The 5,934-nt window shown below is 39.8% G+C and overlaps 1 long non-coding RNA gene across 1 annotated transcript; it reads left to right on the top strand.

Annotated features, from left to right (window-relative positions):
• Positions 1 to 358: 358 nt before the first annotated feature.
• On the top strand, positions 359 to 3,891 carry LOC141516210 (uncharacterized). Its single transcript, XR_012476635.1, has 2 exons — positions 359 to 402; positions 3,399 to 3,891. It is a non-coding gene; the product is annotated as an uncharacterized LOC141516210 (long non-coding RNA).
• Positions 3,892 to 5,934: the final 2,043 nt, after the last annotated feature.

The following is a 5,934-nucleotide window of genomic DNA, read 5'->3' on the forward strand; positions in this document are numbered from 1 at the left end:
TGGTAACTGATCCTAGAGAAGGGATCTTGTTGCTGGTCAGCCTAATGGGTGGAGCTCTGATGCTATGGAAACAGAATCTTTCTGCTGATAGGTCCCAGGGTTGAAGTCTTGCTGTTGGATTGCTCCAGAACAGGGCTTCACTACTGGTCAGTAATGGGGTCAAAGCATTGCTAGTAGCTTGTACTGGAGATAGGATCATTAGAGTGGGGGCTTTGTTGCACTTCCTAGACAGTTCACTTGTCTAGGGGACTGATAATTTGCAGAAGGGCTGAGTCTCACTGGTGGGTTGCTCCAGATTTGGAGCCTTGCTTTAGGCCCCCTATTGTGATGTCAATTGCTACTGCTGCTCCAGGACCACACTCCCCTCTAACTCTGGTGAGACAGCTCTTTCCTGCTGGGTTGGTAAGCTATTTCCCTGCTTCTAGATCAATTCTTAAATGGTTTTCTAGATGTTTGGAGGGGAATTTTGGATCACTTCAGAGAATTCCTTTCTCACTCTGCCATCTGGCATAAGAAGTCTATACTAAGAGTTTCCATGTTGATAAAACCATAGATTCTTCAAGTGATGACAGAGTTAGAGCTGGAATGCCTCTCCCCCCCCACCCCGGAGACAATAAGGTCTAGGTGACTTGCGCAGGGTCACATAGCTAGTAAGTGTTTGAGGTCAAATTTGAACTCAAGTTCTTCTGACTACAAAGCCAATGGTTTAGACACTGCACCACTTAGCTGCCCTGCAGAATGTCTTTTAGAGATCATTTAACACAATCTGGACCCCGCCTTCCTCCTCCCTCTTCATTATAGATATGAGAAAAGTAAAACCCAGAAATTTTAAGTGACTAGCATGTATTCACCTAGGTAGCAAGTAGTAATCCAGCACGCTTTCCCCTGTACTTTGCTCCCTTTTCTTCATATTGACTGATGGAATGAAAGTCTACTACAGAGAATGTCCTCTTTGCTATGCAAATTGCCCTCTGCAAGGGAAGGATAGAAATGTGGGCCACTAAGAAATGGGCAGTAAGTAGAAATAAGGATGGTCCTTTCAAACTTGTACTTCTTAAAATCTCACCACCACCACTACTATATGCAAATAACCCCTTGTTCTCCTCAAGAATTTTGGATTTTCTCAACAAATGACAAGATCTAGAAGTGTTGGGAATAACTTTGATGCAGTAGGAGATTATATCAGCAGATGTAGTTTTCTTAGCTTTAATTTCTATGACTTTGTGATTGTGTTTGCTGAATATAGAAAAATCCAAGAGGTTCCAAAAGTCCCAACTGTTTATTCAAGGCCAAGATTATCTTTCATTTCCTCAGTGAGATTCCAGTCACTTGTGAACTCCCAATATACTCTCTAGCAGCTTGGGAGGCAGAGCAATGTAATCAAAAGGTACTCTGTGGAGCCAGAAGACCTGCATTTTTAATGTGCATTACATACTATCAGAATGATGGGTGTGTCCCTTTCTTCCTTTGGGGCTCAGTTTCCTCATCTGTAAAAAGAAAGAATAAGACTAGATACCTTCTCTTGTCCTTTGAAGTTTTAAATCTATTATTCTATAGCCTTTTTTAATGTCTTTTCTAGGTCTAAATCCTATTATTTTATGAACAAAGACAAGTTTCCAAGAACTCGGACTACTACCATTTCCTCTCAAGAAAAATCAAACGGGGGTTGCTGCCTCCTATCTTCTCTTTTGTTTCTCTGTACAGCTTTTTTATGAATATCTGTAGTTCTTTCTCCTCTGTATATCCCTTTATACCCCCTCCATTGCCTTGAAGTAGGCACATCTTTATGGAACACATAAGTATCCTATGCCAGACAATATCAAGTCTTTGGACAAAAAGTTCTATATTACTTAGCAGAAACTAAGTTAAATTGGAAGGATTTGGGAAAGAAAGGATAGTATATTTTGGATATGGACAAGAGGGAATTTATTTTGTTTGACTATACATGCTTATTATAAGGTTTTTTCTTTTCTTTTTAACTGGGTGGAAGGGAAAAATAAATGCTTATTAATTGAAAATAAAAAGAATTCTTTCCTAAAAAAGAAAATAAAACGATAATGGGAAAAGCACTGAACTCAAGTCTGAGAATCTGAGGTTATGTTTTAAGCTCTCCCATTCATTAACTGTGTTACAAACTTAAACAAAAAACACTTTCCATGCCTGGCTGTCAGTTCCATCTATAAAAAGGGGGTGAGTTCAGTAATCTTTGATATATCTTTCTAACTCTATCTAGACTCCATAAGAGAGTAGTGGATTAGAGTGTTAGATTTGAATTTAGAAAACTTGGGTTCACTACTCTCATGACTTTGAGTAAGCCATATCACCTCTCTGGGCTTCATTGGAATTGGTCTACATGGTCTTTAAATAATCCTAGTTCTAGTTCTAATTCTTTGATACTGGGATATTACTGGAGGTTGGGTATAGAATGATATTCCAGGAAAGGCTTACCCATATATCAAATTGGCAGGAAGAAAATTCCTGATTTGTTTGTGTTTTTTCCTCCTATTTTTATTTTCAAAGATATTGGCAAGAACTTCCTACAAAATGGAATGATTTGAGGGAAATGCTTCACATAAAATTGACATAGTGATATGAATCCAGAGTGTTTATGAAGTGAAATACTGATGTCCATTTCTGTGGCTAGGGAAAAAGAGTTTGGGCATCTGGATTTTTCTAGATTTTCTAAACATGTGCAGTTTAAAAAGTCTTAGCAAATTTTCCCTAAAAAAACATAGCTTGAGAGAAAATAATTTAGGGATGAATATCCTTTCCTCTTGGGCTTCCCTAGCCCAAGACTGTGTTAAGCTTGCCATTTGGGCAGTTTGAGGAGTTATTTGCTAACTTCTCTCCCAAATGAGCCTACATTCTTATTGACTAAAGATTTGGGGTATAAGCAGGCAGCAGTGAAAATACCATTTCACTCCCTTCCCCCCAGATTCTCACCATCCCTCTTCCCTTAGCCTTCTGGAGCATCTATTACAGTTAATATGGAAAGTTTTCCCAACCTGTCAGTACCAGACTTCTCAGCAAGCATTAAAAGCCCCCTGGGACAGGTTACTGATTTGAAGACTTCCTCAAACTTCCCTTTAAAATCAGGACCAGATCAGCTTGGCTGTGGGAGCTCTCCAATGTTCCTCAGTTTTGCTGACACTGGCTGACACTGGCTACAACTTTGTTTTCACTTTCTTTTGTAGTATATGTTCCCCCTAGGTTTGTATCTTCACTTCTATGAATGTGAATTTGTTCATCTGTTTGTTTTTCTCTAAAGAGACTCCATTCATAAGTTTTAGGAGCAGAGGTGAATTCTGACACTGTCTCCAAATGATGTTTTTTAGGCACCAAATTTTGAAAATTTGATTTATCTTTTATTTCTTCATACATTTCTCTATCATTTATAGGATAATGACCAATACCAGAAACCTGAGCTCCACTCTGCAGAAAGAGTATCAACCTTAAAAATCTTTGAACTGCAAATATGTCATTGAATTCATGAATCAGAGGCTCTCATCGACACTTCTATCATGAAAGATCACCTGTTATCTTAAGCAGGTCTTTGTGCCTATGAAGACAGACGGATGAACCTTGGCTACAACTAATCAAGTATAAGACTGGGGATATTGAAACACTCTTTTTAGAGAATTCAAATACATTATCATTTACTACTGGACACGAATAATTTTATGATGATGACCTCAGTCTCCAAATGAAATGATTGACCTTGACTACAGAAACTGAAGCAGAATGTTAATGAATTTGTAATACTTCTGATTTGTTTCAGGTATTAACTAGTACTGGTGGCACTGAAAATGAGGCTAACAGAGATAACACTTTCATATTTCCTGCCCCCTTGCTCTCAGAATCAAAGAGTCAAATAAAGGAGGCAAGATCTGATTTGGAGGATGGGGGGGAAAAGTTGTGGGAGAACTTGATCACTGTGGGGAATTGCTCCCTGGAGGGCCACATTGAGCAAATTATTTCACTTCCCATTCAACACATCCCTCTGTGCTACCTTCCAAACTTCCTGGAAAACCATTTTAAGAAGGTAATTTGTTAAAACCTAAAAATACTTTCTTGTGACTACCACCTTTCCTCACTCCTCCCTCTTCCCATTACATACTCAAACCCAGCAGGATATAGCTCTTTCCATTTTGGCCATAGACCAATTAGTCCCTAGAGTCACTTATTCCTGATACCCTCTATCATATCATACCAAGGCCCAATATTTCTCAACATCTTGAACATGGCCCCTCCAATGGAGGAACATAGCTGCCCAAACAAAGCCTGTCCGTGTTCTCTTTCCATGATAGGAAGCCTGAGGGGACACCAACTCTCACCTTCTCTACCACCAGCTTAATTGTTCCCATTACTGGAAATTGTAGACCTGTTCCCTAGACACCATGCCAAGCAATACTAAGTCCTTTATCTTGCTGATGTGCCAGCCAGAGGCACTGGGAGATAAGTGGAGCTGTGGGAATCATGCAAACTCAGGAACGTGGATATCATTCCAGCATTCAGCTTTTTTAATTCTTTGCTCTGCCTCCCCCTTCCCTGCCTTTTATTTTGCTTCCTTTTTTTTCTTCCCCCTCCCCCAAGGCCAGTCACATGCCTAGAGGCAGGTTAGTTGAGTCACCTCCTTGCCTGGGCAGGTAGCCATGTTCAGACAGGCTTAACCATACCTCCTTTCTGCCTCCTGCCATTGTTCCCCATCTGCAGTAGAAGTCACAGATCTATGCAGCCAGCTAAGAATTGACCTGCCTTTATTTCAGACCCACTCTGGCTTTAAAATCTCCAGCATTCAGAATCACAAATTCACCAAGTGTCAGGGCTAGAAGGAATCATATTAATAACCTTGGATCATATAATCATAGATTTAGAGCTAGAAGGAACATCAGATGTCATACTGTCCACCCACCCCTCATTTTACAGATAAGGAAACTGGGGTTCAAGAAGGAGAAGTGACTTGGCCAAAGTTTTTTAAAGTTATAGGGAAAGAGTCCAATCTTTCATTTTATAGAGGTGAAAACTAAGCCCCAAAGAAGAAAAGTGATAGAGGTAATATTCACCCCAGGACTCCTGATTCTAAACTCAGTGTTCCTTCTATTACACCAAGCACCTAATCATATCAGCCAACAAGTATTTATTAAGCACTATTATTATATTCTGGGAGCATATACATAGTCCATCCACAAGACAGAGAGGACCTGGATACTTCAAAGCTACTGTTAATACAAAGCACTCATTTTTTAAAATTCTACCACTTTCCCCTATTAAACCATATACTCACTGAGTTCTTACTGTATGCCTGGACCTATGAGGGACCTATAGAAGTATAAGGCAACATCCCTGCCCCATCACCCCTAAAAATAAAATCTAATTGAATGTATGGAAAGCAAGATGTTTTAAAAAGTAAATTAAAGGCTGTCGAGTCAGTATAGTGAAGAAGGAATCAATGCAGCTGAGTTCTCATCTATTCCCCCTTCCAGAAGATCTATAAAATGTACCATATTGAACCCTAATGGAGAAATATGAAAAATGTCACAGTAAAACCTTTGTCTTGTCCAAGTTAGCTAGGTAGACAGAGAGGTCGATAGTACAAAATGGAATAGAAGCACCAAAGCCCATGGAAAAGCTATGTATCAGCACACAAAAGGGGACCTGGATTCATTCTGGACCCAGATCCACACTAGGTTACTGTGATGGGGCCAAGTACCAAATGGCAGCTTGACTACCCACTACCAAAATGTTGAGTCATAGATCCCAGAACAAAGTGAAAAGAGGACCTGCTCCAATGGAGCATGACAGTGGCATTGTCTTTTCTATTGTCAAATATCTGGGCATTCTTTCTCGGGATAGGAGGAAGTTTAGAAGTCACTAGTAGTGGCATCAGTGTGGTCTGGAGTTTAAGATCAAAGCAGAATCTCACTTTCAGTATTT

The sequence above is a fragment of the Macrotis lagotis genome, chromosome 1, assembly GCF_037893015.1.
Source record: "Macrotis lagotis isolate mMagLag1 chromosome 1, bilby.v1.9.chrom.fasta, whole genome shotgun sequence".
Taxonomy (NCBI): Eukaryota; Metazoa; Chordata; class Mammalia; order Peramelemorphia; family Peramelidae; genus Macrotis; species Macrotis lagotis.